This window comes from Castor canadensis, chromosome 14, assembly GCF_047511655.1.
Source record: "Castor canadensis chromosome 14, mCasCan1.hap1v2, whole genome shotgun sequence".
Lineage (NCBI taxonomy): Eukaryota > Metazoa > Chordata > Mammalia > Rodentia > Castoridae > Castor > Castor canadensis.
The window spans coordinates 102,292,187-102,311,787 of record NC_133399.1 but is presented as its reverse complement, the minus strand read 5'-3'; the positions used below and the strand labels follow the sequence as shown (position 1 = coordinate 102,311,787).

General features: G+C 44.0%; 1 protein-coding gene across 1 annotated transcript in view; it reads right to left on the bottom strand.

Moving 5' to 3' along the window:
• Positions 1-19,601, bottom strand: part of R3hcc1 (R3H domain and coiled-coil containing 1) — a 37,416-nt gene that overhangs the window by 8,624 nt on the left and 9,191 nt on the right. The window lies entirely within an intron of this gene.

The following is a 19,601-nucleotide window of genomic DNA, read 5'->3' as shown; positions in this document are numbered from 1 at the left end:
GTATCGATTAAGTTCAGCAGACACTTTGGAGAGGCTGCTATCTGCTAGGTAATGGCGGCGCTATATTTTCCGATTTTAGGTTCCCCCGTGCCAGGTACCCAAAAGAGGAGTAAAGAGGAAGGAATTTCTGAGCAATGGCAAATCCAGAACATTTACCCATCACTGCCCTTCCTTCTCCCTCATGGAGGGAACCTGTAAACAGCTCTGGAGCAATGGAGAAAAATAAGGTGCATTTTGCTCTCTCGCTTTTTCCCAAAGTATTTCTGAAAGAGACAGTCTTTTTGTAAATGATACCATATTTACAAAAACTGTCTTTCTGGGGACAGGTGTGGTGACTCATACCTGCAGTCCCAGTTACTTGGGAGGTGGAGATCGGGAGAATCAACATTTGAGCTCAGCCCAGACAAAAAGTTAGTGAGATCCCATTTCAACAAATAAGCAGGACATGGCTGCTTCTGTAATCCTGGCTAAGCGGGAGGAGTAGGTAGAAGGATCAAAATCTAAGATTGACCCAGGGGAAAATCAAGAAGGCATGGAGACATGGCTCAAATGGTAGATCATTTGCCTAGCAAGCACAAGGCCCTGAGTTCAAATCCCAGGACCAACACAAGAAAAGAAAACACTTTTTTTCTAGATATCTACTATCACACACAAAAAAACAAGACCAAAAGACAAAATTGAAGTGCAGAGAGAAATCATGTCTCTTGGCTGGGCCTGGGTGTGAGAGGAGACCTGACAAACTGGAGGCATCCAGCACCTGGGACAAAGAAAGAACAGAGGACATCACTGAGCCCCTGCTCTTAGACACCCTAAGATGGAGAGTCTCCACCTTTAGAAAGAGAAAGAAGTGTTTTAATGCAGGAGCCAGATGCAGAAGTCAGGTGGATCCGGTCAGTGGGAGAATCTAGGTGGACTAGAGGGAGGCATGGTTGAAAGATTAAGAAAGAATTGGATCCAGGCAATGTGGGATTGCATATGGTCCCATCTGAGAGGATCGACCTGGAGCCCCTTGCTGCCATAGTGACTCAGAATAATGACTGGGTACTCAGGTCCCAGCCTCACATCGCCTTGCTCTGAGCAATCTTGACCTGCCTAGCACTGACTTGCCCACCCAGTGAGCTCAGCTTGCTTGATATGACAATCTGCTGTTTTGTGTCTTTTTGATCCTAAGAAGTTCAAGAATATCCAGTTTAGCCAGGCACAATGACTCTCACCTACAATCCTGGCTACTCAGGAGGCCAAGATGGGGAGGATTGCAGTTTGAAGCCAGCCTGAGCAAAATGTTAGCAAGACTCCCCCACCCCAACAAAACAAGTGGGTGTGGTGGCATGTGCCTTTGATCCCAGCTACATGGAAGACAAGGATAGGAAAATCACAGTCTGAGGCAGCCTAGGAAAAAACACAAGACCTTATCCAAAAAATAATCTAAAGCAAAAAAGGGCTGGGGTTGTGGCTCAAGTGCAAGGCCTTGAGTTTGCACTTCAGTACTGCCAAGATTAAATTAAAAAAAAAAAAAGCATCTAGTTTATGTTTGTTATTTACAGGCCTTATAATGTGTGCCTGCCTTGGCCACATGTTAGGGAGGCCAATCTAGACATTTGATAACAATTCTGATTTTAAAAGTGAAATGAATTTTGATCTACAATTTTAAATACACAAATAAAAGAGAATTCAACTAAGTGTGAAAGAGACCTGGATTTACAATATTTGAAGATTGGTAAGAATCGTTTGAGCATAGCATATAGGAAGATTTTGCTTAATAGCCTGCTGAGTTATCAATTTGATAAATAAGGGTTTCTGGGGTGATGGAGTAAACCTACTTTTCATATTCCTTCAAGGAAATACAACTGAAAGTCCTGGACATTAAACAGAGACTCACCATAATGAGACCCCAAATGGTAGCAGAAAGCAGCCAGCTGGGGGCCATGGGATCCAAAGGAAGGTAAAGTGGTAAATTTCCTGGATTTTCTTTATAGCTCAAGCCCCAGACTTGGAACTTGAGGAAGTCAGATACTCAGAAACACCAACAAACACAGACCAAAAAAAAAATTTTTTAAAAACCCACACATGTAACTCCCCCAAACAAAACTCCAATGAAAGTGTCTATTTTCTTTGCAAAGGACCAGGAAATGGGCAGCTTAGCAAAACAGAAAATTTTGAGACAACAGCTGCTCTGCTCTTCAGCAGCCAGACACCATCCTCACCTGCAAGAGCAAAGGACAAGTGGGAAGCCTAGATTGTCACTATCACCAGGTGTAATGAGCACCACAACCTTTCTATCGAGGCAGTGTCAGAAAAGGACAGGTAGGGATCTGAGTAGTAAAGCACCCCCTGCAATGTCACTAGAGATTCGTGGGGAGCCTGGATTTGTGGTCCCCCCTACCAGAAGTAATGAGGCACTCCTATAATTCCCCTCTGTGGTGGAAACAAAAGAGACCTAATGGACAATCAATCAAGAATCCACTCTACCCTTGTGGTGGTAGAGGAGCAGCAAAAAGGAACTTCTACCCCTCCTAGCCTGGAAGGTATCTGTGGAGTCTAGTGTGGAGCCAGCACTCCCACCTCACCAGAAGTAATGAGACCACCCCTTCAGGTGTCAAGGGAACATGACTCGGGAGCCTAGACCCTCACCTGGAGGTAATAAGGCCACAGCCCGCCATCTCCTGAAGGGAGTGGTGTCAGGGAAATATAACTAAAACAGAAGGTAGACCTAAGGGCCTCATACACCTAAGGTATCCAGAATCCAACCCAAAATAACTGTGATACAGAGAGCTAGATAGCTCTCAGACTGAATGAAGGAAGATAATCCATTGAAATGTCAGAAATGTTAAATAATGTAAAAGATTTTGGTAGCACCAGGGTTTGAACTCAAGGCCTCACACTTGCTAGGCAGGTACTCTACCACTTGAGCCACTTCACCAGCCCTGTTTTGTGATGGATAGTTTTGAAATACTGTCTCTGGAACTATTTGCCAGGGCTGGCTGTGAACCACAATCCTCCTGGTCTCTGACTCCTGAGTAGCTAGGATTACAGGAGTGAGACACCAGCATCTCCTTCTAACAAGGTTTGCAAAAAGCCATGATAGAAATGCTTCAACAAACAATTATTGCCACCCTTGAAACAAATGAAAAAGTGGTCTCAGCAAAGACATGGAAGATATAAAGAACCAAGGAGGGGGGAGGAGGGAGGTGGCACAAACAATATATATACATGTAAGTAAATGTAAAAATGATTTTAAAAGAACCAAAAGGAAATTTTAGAATTGAAAAATGCAGTAACGAAATAAAAAGTTTGGTAGTGTTGTGGCAATATAGTCAGAGGAGAAACCAAGCAACACTCGGAGGAGTGGAGAACTCAGATTTTAATTTTATGCTAGCTGGCCCAGATGTATACCTGTGTCTGAGCCCCGAACAAAGGATTCACAGGATATTTAAAAGGCAGTGCAGGGTATCAGGTTACAAGGAATGTGCTCTCCCATAAAGTAGGGCCAGTAGTGTGTTAGAGACCTAAGGTTTAGATAAGAATAGCAGGGGAGTCCTGCTTTGGAAAGTTTATTTACAAGTGGAGACAAAGGAAGGCAGGAATGGGTGCTTATCTCTGCATGGTGCCTTTCATCTTGGTCCCAAACTTTTGCATGGCTCTAATGGGCAATTCTTCACAGCTCTGTCCAAGGTTACAGCTTTTAATTGACAGTTTACCATGTTTTACAACCCTGTTTCAAGGCTATCTTCCTCTTCAGTAGCAGTAAACTGGAAGACAGAATAAAAATTACCCAGTCTGAACAAAAGAGAAAACATGGATTGAAAATAAAAATGAACAGAGCCTAAGGGACCTGTGAGAGCATAACAAGAGTAGCAAACATTCTTGTCACTGGAGACCTAGAAAGAAAGGAAAAGGAGGTGAGGCTGAAGAGTACTCAAAGAAATGATGGCTGAAGAGTCCCAAATTTGGAAAATAAGAACATATTTTAAAAGTATAGTAAACCTGAAACAGAACAAAGTCAAAGAAATCCATGTCAAACCAAAAATTCTGAAACATACCAAAAGAAACACTTCAAAAGCAGCCAGAAACAAAGCAAGGCTCCTTGCCTCATCTGTATGGGGAAATTTTATTTGAATGACCATGGATTCTCATGGGAAACCAGAACAGAAAGGAGGAGTGCAACATTGTCAAGTACCAAGAGAAAAAAAGTGAACATCTAGAACCCTACATCCAGTGAAGGAAGAAGGAGCCAAGACAGTCTCAGGTGAAGGAAGACTAAGAGAATTTGTTGCCAGAAGACACAAAGAAGTCTAAAAGAACACCTAATATTGTTTCCTTTCTGTTTAGAAAAAATGTTGAAACATCAGGAAGAAACAAAAGCACAATGAGCAAAGATATAGGTAAATGCAACAGACTTTCCTTTTTTTGAACCTTCTAAATTATGCTTGAAGTTGAAGCAAAATCTATATCACCAATGTGGTTCTAAATGTATATACAGGAAATTATATCTAATGCAGTTGTATTATAGAGGAGGGTAAAAGTACATAAAGGGAGGTAAGTTTTCCATACTCCACTCAAACTGGCAAAATGTCACAGACTGTGATAAGTTATGCAATGCCTAGAGCAACCACTAAAAAGGGTACACAAATAGATTCATTAAAAATATTCAAATAAATTAAAAATAGATAAGGATTGGGTGTGGTAGCATATACCTGTAATCCCAGCAACTCAGGAAGATCATGGTCCAAGGTCAGCCAGACAAAAGTGTGAGACCCTATCTCAAAAAATAAAGGGTTGGAGCCAGGCACTGGTGGCTCATGCCTGTAACTCTAGCTACTCAGGAGGCAGAGATGAGGATTAGTTTCGAGCTAGCCTGGGTAAATAGTTTGGGAGACCCTATTTTGAAAATACCTACACAAAAAAGGGCTGGTTGAGTTGCTCAAGTGGTAGAGCACCTGCCTAGCAAGCATGAAGCCCTGTGTTCAAATCCTACTACTACCAAAAAAAATAAAGGGTTGAAGGATTGGGAGCATGGCTCAACTGGTACAGCACTTGCCTAGCAAGCCCTGGGTTCAATCCACAGTATCACCAAAAGAAAAAAAAAAAAAGTCAATATATCAAATTCATAAGTACAATTGAAATGCTTACTAAATACACAGGAGCGAAATTGGGACCAAAAGTGTAAGTGAAATTTTTTGACATGTTGAGTTTATCAAAGTTGTACTCATTTCATTTTATATAAAATATATTCAATATGCAAATAAAATTATAATATTCATAACATTCTAAACTTAATGAAAATTAGGCATTTAAGTTTGTTATTTAATAAACTCATGTAACTTAAAATCTAAATAAGTGTAAGTCTTTTGTGAATAAAAGCCACTCAAACATGGAAAAGTCCACATTAAAAAAAAAACTATATGAAATTTGAAAAAGCTGAGTAAAGGAATTAAGAAAAAAATATAAATACAGAGGCCTGGACTGGAGACCCAACAAATAAAAAATTCATATACCTGGAAGGAAAACAGAACTACTAGAACTGGGAAAAAATGCTGCAATATTTTCTTGCAGCAAAAGAAGACATGAATCTACAGATTAAAATGGTGTTCCAGAAAACAAACAAGTAAATAAATAGCTGATGCAGATTGTATTAAAATATTTTCTTTGGTTACTAAAGATTACTACCATACAGTGATTTAGGCAGAGTTCAAAGGAGAAAGAATGAAGCAGGCAGCTTACAGAGTTCCCTAGCATCTCATATGCCAGAAGAAAACAGAATATGACCTATAGAATTTTAAAGGAAAAATGTTAAGACCAGAAAAGTCTACAAACTGTGATGTCAGTAGGCAGATGTCCTCAGCCCTGTGATGACACCGGAAGCCCCAGCTCACAGAAATTCCGTAGGGGAAAAGGGAGTGACCTGGCCTTTCTGAGGTGGAGAGGCCAGAAGGACAGTGCCAGGCAGCTTGGGGACAGTCTCTCAATACTTGTAAAACCTACAACTAGCTGATTTTTTTTTCTCTAATGACCTAGCCAACCTATCTACCCAAGAACAAGTTGCCCAGCCTGGCCTCTTAGACATCTTCCACCTTTAATCACTTAACTAGAAAAACAAGTCTCTCTTCCTGGCCTGGCACCTTTCCTGCCCTTTCCTCTTCCCTCCCTTCTATTTTTACAATTACTCCCTTCCCCTTTCCCATCTTTTTTTATTTTTGCCTTTGTTCATTGACAAGAACCAGATGCTGTCTCTGTGGAAACTGTCAGTTCTTGGGAGTTAATGCTCTGGCTTGAATGTAGTTTGTTCCCTCAAACTCTTGCAGGAGTTTGATGCCCAAAGTCTTGTATAAATGGCAGTGAGAGGGTGAAAACTTAGAGGTGGGGGGGTGTCTTTGGAAGTTGATTAGATTAGATAAGGCCGCATGTGTAGCCACTATGATTGAATTCCAGTGGCTTTATAAGAAAACGGAGAGAAACCATACACAGAGATGCCACACACCCTCCTACCACGACAAGATGCAGCCAAGGAGGACCCTCCCCAGAGCCTGTGCCATGCTGTCTGCAATTCTAGCCTCCAAAGCTGCAAGCTAAAGAAACCTCTTTATAAAGTTATCTGGCCCCAGGTATTCCACTATAGTAATGAACAGCTGGCAAACACAGTTTCCCAGCTGTTCCTGTGTTATAATTGACATTTGTGATTTCCTTCTAAAAGATATAAACAAGCAAGAGATGAATCAGACTAAAGGACTCACAAACTGGGATGTCATGAGACAAAAGGCCTGTGATGGAGACTCACTTAATACATTAACAAAGTGATCACAGTGACAAACTGATATACACATATAAATCTCAAAAGGAAGGCGACAAATATAAAAACTACAGCATTTTCATCAGGATAAATTCGGACAGGAACCTCAGAGTACATGCTAAAGTGTGGGAGGAGGAGGAAGAGATGAGAGGAAGGGCATAAAATGGGGGCAAAGCCAGTAAGTGCTAGTTTTGCTGAATAATTTGCAGATGATAGGGAAACTGTTAATAAACTAACAGTACAGCACAGGTAGGGGGAGGGAAAGCTTTAACAAACTGATGATGGCGGTGACACCAAACAAAGCCTGTTTATCAGCCTTAGATAGGATAGTTCATTAAAACCGATTCAAAAGCAAAGCATCATTATGTGATCTTTATCCAACTCACACCTAAACCACCTGTGCAAATTCATTTCAGGGTCTAAATAGTCAAGATACCACACCAAGGAAGATGGCAGTTGGAGGCCAGCCTGGGCAAAAAGTTATGGAGTCCCCATCTCAACAAAACTTGCCAGGCACAGTGGTACACAACTGTCATCCCAGCTATAAGGGAGGTGTAAGTAGGAGGATGGCAATAGGAGGCCAATCCTGGACAAGTGAGACCCTATCTGAAAAATAACCTAAAAGCAAAAAGGGCTAGTGTTGTGGTTCAAGTGGTAGGGCGCCTGCCTAGCAAGTGTGAGACCCTGAGTTCAAACCCCAGTACTGCCAATAAAACAAAAACAAGAAAACACCACACCGTGCCAGAGTACACATTAGATTGGGGATGAGACGAGGATGTCTACTTAGGCCTCTGCTATTTGCCTTTTTTCTAGAGGTTCTAGCAAAAATGAATTGGCAAGAAGTTTAGAAGGTTTTTTTGTTTGTGTTTTGCGGTACTGGGGTTTTGAACTCAGGGCTGACACCTTCAGTCACTCCACCAGCTCCCTGCCCCCTTTTTTTGTGATGAGTTTTTTCAAGATCGGGTCTCGCAAAGTATTTTCCCAGGCTGGCTTTGAACTGAGATCCTCCTGATCTCTTGCCTCCTGAGTAGCCTGGATTACAAGGGTGAGCCACCGGTGCCTGGCAGTTTAGAAGTTTGATGAGATCAAATTATCATAGATTATGGAATTTTTTAACCTAAAAATCCAAGAAAAGTAACCAAGAAACTCTATTAAGTAAGAACTTTTTCCCAGAGGCCTTAGCAGGGAGGGGTAAAGACAGGCTGAACAAGGCAGTGATGGGGAAGGGTGGGAAAGGAAGGTGTGGGGCAAGGATAGCCTGGGAAAGGCAAAGGGTCAGAAAGAGAAAAGGGCACAAGCAATCCACCCATCCCTGCTCTACCTGATTGGCCTCCAAGTGCCTCCCCGCGAGGGTCCCCACCCCACCCCCTAAGTCTCTGTTGCTTTTGTTGCCTCAGTTCCCAGGAAACCACAGCCCCAGCCTTGCCTGAGTTCTAGGCTCTTCTTAAAGGGCCAGAGTACTGGAAAGCAAGATAGGGTCTCTCCAGTGGACTGGAGGGCTCAGGCCTCTAAACTGCCAGGGTCCCCTTACGGCAGCATGAGTCTGCAGATGTTCTGACAACAGTCATCCTTGGGTATTGTGCAGGGCAGGTTCCAGGCACCTTACAGATATCAAAATCCATGCGGCTCACCTCCCTTATATAAAATCGGGTATGTTTTATATAAGCCAGGCACCCCACCCCAGGTGCTTTCAATCATTTCTAGATAACTTATAATACCTAACGCAATGTAACGTCTATGTAAATAGTTGCTGTACTGTAGCATTTAGAGAGTAATTTCGAGAAAAAATAGTCTGGGTGGACGAAGTGGCTCAAGTGGTAGAGTGCTTGTCTAGCAAGCATCAGGCCGTGAGTTCAAACCCCAGTACCGCCAAAAAAGAAAAAAGAAAAGAAAGAAAAATAGTCTGTACGTGTTAATTCATGGGATGGATGGGGAACCCATAGCTACAAGAGCCATAGCAAGAGGTGGGTCTTGGTTTCAACTCCTGATTTGCATAAATGCTTGGACAGTTGTTTTTTATGTGCCCTTATATTTCTACACAGCTCACCTCAAGGAGCCACAGTCCCAGTGCTTGGTTTTAAGTTCTCTTATGTTTTCATTCCCTCAAGATTCCCTCTTTCTTACGATCTTAGTTATGCATTAGTGAAAGCACACACAGGCCCTCCTCAGCAAGGCCCAATTCTCAGAAATTTCCCTTTGTTCCTGCCTGTGTTATCTCTCAAGGATTAGCTGTCCACTGAAGTCTATCTTTTATAGATTAACTGTACACTAAAATTAGCTAGGAAAGAGCAAACCCTCTCTTCCTGAGCACCCTTCAGTTCCAAGTTACAGGAGAAGGAAATTACCATCCCCTTTCCCAACCCTCCCCCCCAAAAAAAAGCCAGACACAAGTCTCTATAATCAACACAGAAACTTTGATCATTTGTGTCTTCTTTAGAGTCACTGGACTGCAATATGTGAACGAGATAAGATATTCACAGCCCACACTCCAGGAAAAGCTACTTTTTAAAACACTGGACAACTGAGCCACCACCTGTCTGGGACCCACATACCTTTCCTTGAAAAAGGATGAAAATATTCTCCCTGTTATTGTTTGTATGTGAAATGTGCCCCCAAAACTCCTGCGATGTTCAGAAGTAGAGCTTTGGGAAAGTGATTGTGTCATGAGGACTTTGATCTCATCGATGGATTAACCCATTGATGGATTCATAATTTGATGGCATTATGGGGAAGTGATGGAGACTACGAGGTGGTGTCTAGTTGGAGGAAGTAGGTCACTGGAGGGCGTGGCCTGGACAGGCATGTCTTGTCCTCCCTCCCTCTATCTACCTGCTTCCCCACCACCATGATGTGAATGGGTCTGCTCGACTACACCTTCTCTGCCATGATGCTGTCTTACCACAGGCCCACAGCTACGAGGCCAAGTAACTGATGCACGGATGACACACGCAGGAATTTCAGATGCTCAGGGTTCTTGAGCCTGCTCTGAGAATGAAAGCACAGACAGATTCTAACAGCAGAGTTCGGAAAGATTTAATTGTAGAGAATTTAGTTGGAGAAAAGAGAAGAGAAAAACTGCATATTGGGGAATGCAGGGGGACCCAGAAACCAGTGATCCTGTGGGCCAGGGTGGGGCGTGGGGTTTTATAGCCTATTTGCATTGCCTGATGGCAGGAGATGCCTTTCAGATGTGAACAGGCATTTCCTAGGGAGGAGAAGTGTCTCCTTGACCTCCTGAGGTTTGTCCTTCAGTCCTTCATTCCCCCTTCTCAATGGAAGCCCTAACTGCTGTTAGGGATTGGGACAACGAAGTCTGTTCAGTAACTGCTTCCTGCTGACAGAGGGCGATGAAGGGGCCCACAGCGTCAGAGCTGACCACAAGAGGGATTGTCAAGGGGACCGCAGTAGTAGGTCGTTTTCATTTCCACCAGACGCATTTGTAGTTTGGTGGATTCTAGGCAAGAAGAAACAAACTTGACAAGTAAGTTTAAAATGCAAGGCCCAAACACAAGCAAGAGAATAATGGCAAGTATAGGCCCCAGAAAGGGTAGGAACCAAGTCCTGGAGGGAAGCCAGGATTTTATTTGTTCCCATACTTGAGTAGAAACCTGGGTTTCAAGAGATTGCTCCCGGAGCCATTTAGCCTGTTGGAGAACGTAATCTGTACGTTCCTCTACAATGCCTGAAGTGTTTATATGTGTGCAACAGGAGGTATTGGCGATGAAAATCTAGAGCCAGGCGGTGGTCCATTACCATACAGGCAAGGGATGACAAAGACCTTTGCATGTCCTTAATGGCAAGGCCTACCTGGTCTGAGGTGTCCTCTACCACTTTGGTTAGGTTTTTTGCAGTTACATGATTGGAAGTCACCCCATAGCTGATTCCAGCAAGGGCTGCACCTAATGCTGCTCTCCCTAAAACTATTAAAGTAACCTCTCTTATTTCTATGGGAAGCTGTTCCTATTGTAGTTAGAATTTTTCTTTTCTTTTAGATGGCTGCATGAGCATGCAGGATCAGAAAGGCACACTTAGAATCTGTATAGATGTTGACTCTCTGTTCTTTTGACAGGCTTAGGGCTTCTGTTAGGGCCACTAATTCTGCCAATTGAGCACTTACTTGTATTAGGAGGAAGATGACCTGATTTGAGGATGCCAAATTCTGTCACAACTGCAAACCCTGCATGTCTGACACCTTTCTTGATAAAGAAACTGCCATCAGTGTGTAATTCTAGATCTGGGTTTTTTAAGGGCTGATCAGTTAAGTCAGGTCGGGCAGCATAATTTTCCATAAGTACTTCCTCACATGAGTGCTCAGGATTTCCCTCTGCCTCTGGTAGAAGGGATGCAGGATTTAGGCTCTGACAGGTCCTTAAAGTTATTTCTGTCCCTCCCAGAATCTGGGCTTGGTATTTAAGTAGCTGGCTGTCAGATAGCCAAAGTTCTCCTTTAAAATTCTCCCTAGGTTGTGTGGGGTATAAACCGTTAGGGGGCAGTTTAGGATAAGTTTCTTAGCTTCAAGCACTAGAAGGCTTACTGCAGCCATTGCTCTGAGGCATCCTGGCCATCCCTTGGCTACCTGATCTAATTCTTTGCTTAAGTAACCTACTGGCTGGGGTGTGTTGCCCCGAAGCTGAGTCACCATGCCCAAGGCCAGTCCTCCCTTTTCATAGACATATAATTGAAACTTGTATTGGGAGACCCAGGGTGGGAGCTGTGGAATGCATTTTTTTGACTTGTCATCCCATTCAATAAAGGGCTGGGGATCCTTCTGTGCTTCCTTAAGGAGTTGATATAAGGGCCTGACTAGGTCTGCATATCCCAGGATCCAAATTTTATAGTATCCTGTGACCCCCAAAAAGGCCCTCAATTGCTTTAGAGTTTTAGGTAGAGGAAATGTCAGGATTGGGTGGATTCTGTCTTCTCCTAGAGACCTCATTTCTTTCTCCAGGACAAGACCTAAATATGTAACCCTAGACTGACACAATTGGGCTCTTTCTTTAGAGATTTTATAACCTCTATCTGCTAAGAAGTTTAGTAAGGACTCAGTAGCTCGTGAAATGACAGGCTCATTTGATCCACAGAGCAGGAGGTCATCTACATATTGTAGCAGAGTAGCTTGTGGGTATTGCCACTCTGCCAAGTCTTGGGTTAGAGCCAACCCCAAGAGGTGGGGGCTGTCTCTGAATCCCTGGGGGAGGACAGTCCAAGTGACCTGTCCAGACTTTCTTGTGGGGTCCTCAAAGGCAAAGATAGGTTAACTTTTAGGGTGTAAGGGAATGCAAAAGAAGGCATCTTTTAAATCCAGGACAGAGTAGTGAGTAGTACCCGGAGGTATTTGGGCTAAAAGTGTATAGGGATTTGGAACTACAGGGTGGAGAAGCACTACTGCTGCATTGACACTGAGAATAGTTTTATATGGGCTGGAGCATTCTATTAGCAGTCCCTGTCGCTTTAAGTCTTTGATTATGGGAATTAGCTCCTCCTTAACTTCTGACTTTAAAGGATATTGTTTTTGATGGGGAAACCAAGAGGGGTCCTTGAGATGAATTAGGACTGGGGCAGCTGTTCATGCCTGTCCCACAGTGTGTCCACACCATGGGGTCTACTTGTTCCTCTATTAGGGGCAAGCAAAAGTACTCTCCTGGGGGTAAAAGTAGCTGTACCCCCGGTTTGGATAGAAGGTCTCACCCTACCAAAGGAGTAGGGGTTTCTGGGACAATTAAAAAGGAGCAGGCTAAAGGCTGAGTGAAATAACGCTCTAGAGGCTGGCCTGATATGCCTCGAACAGTAATTTTCTTGGAGGATCTGGGTCCAGGAGAGAAAGGAATAGCTGAGATGCTGGCTCCAGTATCGATAAGAAGGCTGACCTTGTGTTTAATTTGGGGCTCTTCTGCTTTTACAGTGGTTATAGAAGCCTGTATGGGAGGCCCTGGGACCCATCATTGGGTGGGAGGCTCTGACCTCGGTTCCCCTGAGAACCGGGGACAGTGTGCCTTCCAGTGTTTTCCCCGACAAATGGGGCAGGGTCCCGGAGGTAGCTTTCTCCGGGGCACTCCCTCCTAAAATGGCCTGCCTGTCCACATTGAAAGCATGTCCTTGGGTTTGGACTTTGCCCCAGGGGAGCCTCTCTGAGCGCTGCGATCAGAGCCTCCTGCCGCTTATTCTTTCTCTTTTCCCTTTCCAGGTCCTTCCTTTCTTTTTCTAAGTCCCTATTATAGTATACAGATGTGGCTACACGGACCAATTGGTCCAGATCTCTGCTCCCTTCAGCCACCAATTTCTGAAGCTTTTTACGGATATCTGGTGCTGACTGTGTTAGGAATTTCTTTTAGGACGATTTCCTCTTCCTGTGACTCTGGTATAATGTTGGTATGCTTTTGTAAAGCATCCTTAAGTCTCTGTAGGAAAGCTACTGGAGTTTCTAAGGGTCCTTGCTGTACAGCTGTGACTTGGGAGTAATTAAGAGGTTTTACCTTGACTCTCCTTAGTCTCTCAAGAATACAGTGGATGAAATGGTTATGACTCCATTCATCCTTGTCATTTTCAGGGTCCCACTTAGGGTCATACCTAGGCACTGCCTGATAAGTTGGAATTGGGAATTGAGACTCCCTTCTAGGTATCCAATGTCTTTGTCTTTCTTCTTCCTCTCCCTCCTCCTGTAAGGGCCCAGTATGAGATAGGCCTGTAGGGCCACTTTTATCTAAGTGATAATTGTCTCCAGCTGTGACTGCCTGAACTAGAACCTGCTGTTTCTCCAGAGAAGTAAGGGTCTGAGATAGCAATAGTATTACATCGTTCCAGCTCAAAGTTTTGGCTGACTTCTCTAAATGCCTGGATGTACTGATCTGGATTTTCTGTGTAATTTCCTAAATCCTTTTTTATTTCTTTCTTTTTTTTCTTTTATTATTCATATGTGCATACAAGGCTTGGTTCATTTCTCTCCCCTGCCCCCACCCCCTCCCTTACCACCCACTCCACCCCCTCCCTCTCCCCCCCACCTCAATACCCAGCAGAAACTATTTTGCCCTTATTTCTAATTTTGTTGTAGAGAGAGTATAAGCAATAATAGGAAGGAACAAGGGTTTTTGCTGGTTGAGATAAGGATAGCTATACAGGGCATTGACTCACATTGATTTCCTGTGCGTGGGTGTTACCTTCTAGCTTAATTCTTTTTGATCTAACCTTTTCTCTAGTACCTGTTCCCCTTTTCCTATTGGCCTCAGTTGCTTTTAAGGTATCTGCTTTAGTTTCTCTGCGTTAAGGGCAACAAATGCTAGCTAGTTTTTTAGGTGTCTTGCCTATCCTCACCCCTCCCTCGTGTGCTCTCGCTTTTATCATGTGCTCAAAGTCCAATCCCCTTGTTGTGTTTGCCCTTGATCTAATGTCCACATATGAGGGAGAACATACGATTTTTGGTCTTTTGGGCCAGGCTAACCTTACTCAGAATGATGTTCTCCAATTCCATCCATTTACCAGCGAATGATAACATTTCGTTCTTCTTCATGGCTGCATACAATTCCATTGTGTATAGATACCACATTTTCTTAATCCATTCGTCAGTGCTGGGGCATCTTGGCTGTTTCCATAACTTGGCTATTGTGAATAGTGCCGCAATAAACATGGATGTGCAGGTGCCTCTGGAGTAACAGTCTTTTGGGTGTATCCCCAAGAGTGGTATTGCTGGATCAAATGGTAGATCGATGTCCAGCTTTTTAAGTAGCCTCCAAATTTTTTTCCAGAGTGGTTGTACTAGTCTACATTCCCACCAACAGTGTAAGAGGGTTCCTTTTTCCCCGCATCCTCGCCAACACCTGTTGTTGGTGGTGTTGCTGATGATGGCTATTCTAACAGGGGTGAGGTGGAATCTCAGCGTGGTTTTAATTTGCATTTCCTTTATTGCTAGAGATGGTGAGCATTTTTTCATGTGTTTTCTGGCCATTTGAATTTCTTCTTTTGAGAAAGGTCTGTTTAGTTCACGTGCCCATTTCTTTATTGGTTCATTAGTTTTGGGAGAATTTAGTTTTTTAAGTTCCCTGTATATTCTGGTTATCAGTCCTTTGTCTGATGTATAATTGGCAAATATTTTCTCCCACTCTGTGGGTGTTCTCTTCAGTTTAAAGACCATTTCTTTTGATGAACAGAAGCTTTTTAGTTTTATGAGGTCCCATTTATCTATGCTATCTCTTAGTTGCTGTGCTGCTGGGGTTTCATTGAGAAAGTTCTTACCTATACCTACTAACTCCAGAGTATTTCCTACTCTTTCTTGTATCAACTCAAGAGTTTGGGGTCTGACATTAAGATCCTTGATCCATTTTGAGTTAATCTTGGTATAGGGTGATATACATGGATCTAGTTTCAGTTTTTTGCAGACTGCTAACCAGTTTTCCCAGCAGTTTTTGTTGAAGAGGTTGCTATTTCTCCACTGTATATTTTTAGCTCCTTTGTCAAAGATAAGTTGCTTATAGTTGTGTGGCTTCATATCTGGATCCTCTATTCTGTTCCACTGGTCTTCATGTCTGTTTTTGTGCCAGTACCATGCTGTTTTTATTGTTATTGCTTTGTAATATAGTTTGAAGTCAGGTATTGTGATACCTCCTGCATTGTTCTTTTGACTGAGTATTGCCTTGGCTATTCGTGGCCTCTTGTGTTTCCATATAAATTTAACAGTAGATTTTTCAATGTCTTTAATGAATGTCATTGGAATTTTGATGGGAATTGCATTAAACATGTAGATTGCTTTTGGGAGTATAGACATTTTTACTATGTTGATTCTACCAATCCATGAGCATGGGAGATCTCTCCACTTTCTATAGTCTTCCTCAATCTCTTTCTTCAGAAGTGTATAGTTTTCCTTGTAGAGGTCTTTCACATCTTTTGTTAGGTTTACACCTAGGTATTTGATTTTTTTTGAGGCTATTGTAAATGGAATTGTTTTCATACATTCTTTTTCCATTTGTTCATTGTTAGTGTATAGAAATGCTAATGATTTTTCTATGTTGATTTTATATCCTGCTACCTTGCTATAGCTATTGATGATGTCTAGAAGCTTCTGAGTAGAGTTTTTTGGGTCTTTAAGGTATAGGATCATGTCATCTGCAAATAGGGATATTTTGACAGCTTTTTTATTTCTTTAAGTTCACTCACTCTAAAAGGAACATGAGCTCTGTCCCCTCCAGGAATTAACTGGAGCGGGTAGAGTCCTGTGGGACAGAGTCTGGTGTGTGAGGGAGCTGGGTCAGGGGGAAGAGGGGGAGCTGATGGAGCATTAGATGGGTTTTTTTTGCTCAAGGGAGTTTGGAGGCTTTTTGCAAAGGGTTACCATGGTCTGGGTATCTAGCCTGCATTTGTTTAGCCATTCTGGGTGGTCTCTTAGGAAAAAAACCAATTGAACATATGGAACTTTGGTCCACTTTCCCTCCTTTTTACAGAACATATCTAATTAAAGAATGGTATAATTAATGCTCCCTCCTTCTGGCCTTCTTTCCTCATCCCCCAGAGGATACTGTGGCCAAGCCTGGGTGCGGTAAAACTTGAGTCGCTTTTGCTGAAGACTTTCTTGATCAAGATCTTTCCAGTGTTTTAATAAGCAGGCAAGAGGGGATCCTTCCTGGATCCTTGAGGCTTGATTTCCCATCTAAAAAGGGAAACAAGGGAAAATTGGTCACCTTAACAGAGGTTTCTCCTTTTATCTAAGCATCCCCAGATGAGGAGAAACTCTAGTGGGAGAGGGCGTACTGCTCTCCCTTGCTCCTTCCACTGCTACTCATGGGTAGAGTTGTGGAGGATTTACAGATAGATATCTCAGTTGCACCCACCCCCCTGAGATGATCTGTGACCAATCTCTCATCTATTTTGACTTGTCTGTTTGTCCTGCGACCCAGGTAGTTCTAGTTCTCTATCAGCTGAGTGCTTGTAATTAAAAAGTAACTCTATCAAAGTAACCAAGAGGGCTTGCATGGCCAGAAGGAGGACCCCTTTAGAGGCATGGATGGGGACTCTTGATGAAGTAGACTTTTGTTCCCCCTATATATCCTGTGAGGCATAGATGCTTTCTATGAAAGGAGAGAGAGAGAGAGCATCTGGAGGCTTTTGCTCGGGTAAGGGTTTTTGCCTTTTAACTATTTTTTTTTCTTTCCCTGAGGGCAGGCTGTGGAACCTGTTTAACCAGTTAATCTGATGCTTGACAAAGACAGTTAAACCTAAATTGGAGACTAGCACTTTCTGATGCCTGTAGGGATTTTCCCAAACTCCCTGAAGAAAGAAGTTCACTGCTATTTACAGCAAAGGCAGGGAGGGGAGGGGGACACTCATCCTGAACTGCCTGGGAAAGGGGAAGGAGAGGCTGATGGTTGGGGGAAAAGAGAGTTTCCAGGCTCAACGCATGAGGGATTATTGATCATCCCTGCTGTCCAGGTCGATCCTGCCCAAAGGCAGTACTGGAGCACTGGAAGCAAGAGGTGACCTCCACTCTCGGGCCACGGAAACCATGAAGAAAGCATGAGAGATCTGATTGTCTGTTTGCCACGGACATGGCTGGAGGGGTCCAAGACTTAGCCGCCTTTGGGGCCTCAGGGCAGGTCAGGAAGTTGCGTCTCCAGCCTTTGGGTGACACCGGGGTGTGCCCCGGCCAGAACACCTTTTGTGGCTTGAAGACAGACTTTCCTTTCCACTGTCTGTTTTTGGACCTCCCCTTAAGCTGGTCAGATTTTGAAAGAGAGAGTTGGCATTTAAGAAGAGGAAAAAAGAAAAAGCCTCAGTGCACTGAAGTCGAGTTCCGCCCACGTAGCATTGGCAGTGTGGCATAATCTCCCGCCTGGTGTCTGAGTTTCCTCAGATTGCCTGCTGCACAGCTGTAGTGGGCTCGGACCTTTTCCTCTGTTTCCCAAGGGAGCAACCCTCCTTAACAAGGCAGAGAGAGAGGGAGAAAAGGTTGACCTGAGAGTTCCACCGTAGCTAGGTCATGGTGGGTATAGGCCCCAAAGTAACCACACGGAGAGGAGTGATCTGGCCAAGAGATTCTTTATTGCCGGGTGGGAGAGGGAGAGAGCGAAGAGAGAGAAAGAGAGAGAGAGAGGGGGGCAGGGGCTTAAATACCCCTTAGTGAGACTCAGCATGATCTGATTGGTTAGTATCTTATGGTTCATGCTGATTGGAGGTTGGGGCAGAAGGAGGATTCAAGCTAGACTTGAGGCAGGACCGTGACCCTGGGAAACGGAAGCTTAAGGGTGCAGTAAGAACTGAAACCCATCAGCGCTATTATTGCCAACATTCCTCCCTTTTTTGTTTGTTAAGGAAGGGGGGCGTTGTGTTCACTTTGGCTTCTTCGAGCTGGCAAGGGGCGGCGTGGGGGAAGGGAGGGTTAGTTGGTGAACAATGTTGGGGTGGTGAGCCTCATGATGGCATACACCCAGGCTCCAAAAATGAAAATTTCTTCTTCCCTGAAGAAGGTCCCTTGTAGCCATAGGTCATAAAGAGTCTCGAGCCAATCCTCTGAGCTCCATATGGCAGGTATTAGCCATCCATCTTCACATAGGGAGTCGAGGAATTGAAGCAGGCATTCTGTGAGGGGCCCATGATGCTTATAACCCAGTGTCCCAGTAGGATCCATCATAGGTGTCCTCTGGTTGGGTTATAAGGGGTTGGTATCCTTGGAGGAGAAGCTGGTTGAAAGTTTGATTAGAGATTCTGTTTACCTGGGATTTGAGAAATTGTAGTAAACAGGTTAGGAGGGTGCATAGAGTAACGAGCATAAGCAAAGGGCCCAAGAAAGGCAGGAGCCAGGTGACAAGAGGAGAGTTTGGCAGGTCAGTTAAGGTGTTTTTAGTGGGTCTCTTTAGGAGGTCCTTGGCCAAGTCTGTTAGTTTTTTGACATTTTGTTCTACTAGCCCAGACTCATTGACATAGTAGCAACATTCCTCCCAGAGGAAGAAGCAGGTGTCCCGTTTTTCAGCCGTTAAGAGGTCTAGGGCCCTGCTATTTTGTAGGGCCACCTGGGCTAGAGAAGTGAGCTGACGTTGAAGGGAAGCCAGTGAGGCTGAGGTGGACTCGAGGGTGATCTGTAAGCGATCTTCAAAGTCTTTTGCAGTAATAAAACTATGGCCAAGGGCTCCCCCCGCAAAGCCTGCAGCAACAACGGAGGTCACCAGACTTATACCAACCATGATGGGCAAGAAGGCGGCATGCTTTGGTCAAGTGCCAAATAGGAGGGAGAATTTGGCTTCCCCATAGAGAGTGAGTTGGGGGACTATAAGTACCAGTATGCAGGGCCTGGGAGTAGCCTGAGTTATGCAAGAGTGTAGGGTGTTGTGGCACCAGAAATATAGCCCCGGGGGGGGATGCCAGTTGTTCTGCAATTGTAAGATTCATATGACAGGAGAGAGAAAAGTTGGACCAAGGCGCTGAGGACTGGACATAGCAGGTGTGTGTAGGAGGAGGACCTGGTGTAAAGTCAGGTTCCCATAAAGGTACAGAGGGCAAGGGAGGAGCACATGAGAAGTTCCGCAAGGCAGGGGAAGCTTTGATAGAAGATGAAACATTAATGGGAACTGTGGCCAGTAAAGGACGCTGGAGGGAGGCACAAAGAAGGCAGTCAGTGGCATTAATGGGCACAGTCAAGTTTAGGAGTTGTAGTGAGGCCTGGAACAGTTGGAGCCAGGTTGGGGGGTGGAGGGCTGGTGAAGGGATTTATGTAAGTTTTGTTCGGGTTGTAGAACATTAGCAGCAGCCTCCTTTTGAGCAGTAATTGGAAGGGTTAACTCCCTGGATATCATAATGTGAGCCAAGGGTTTTGAGGAGTCATCCTGAGCACAAATGG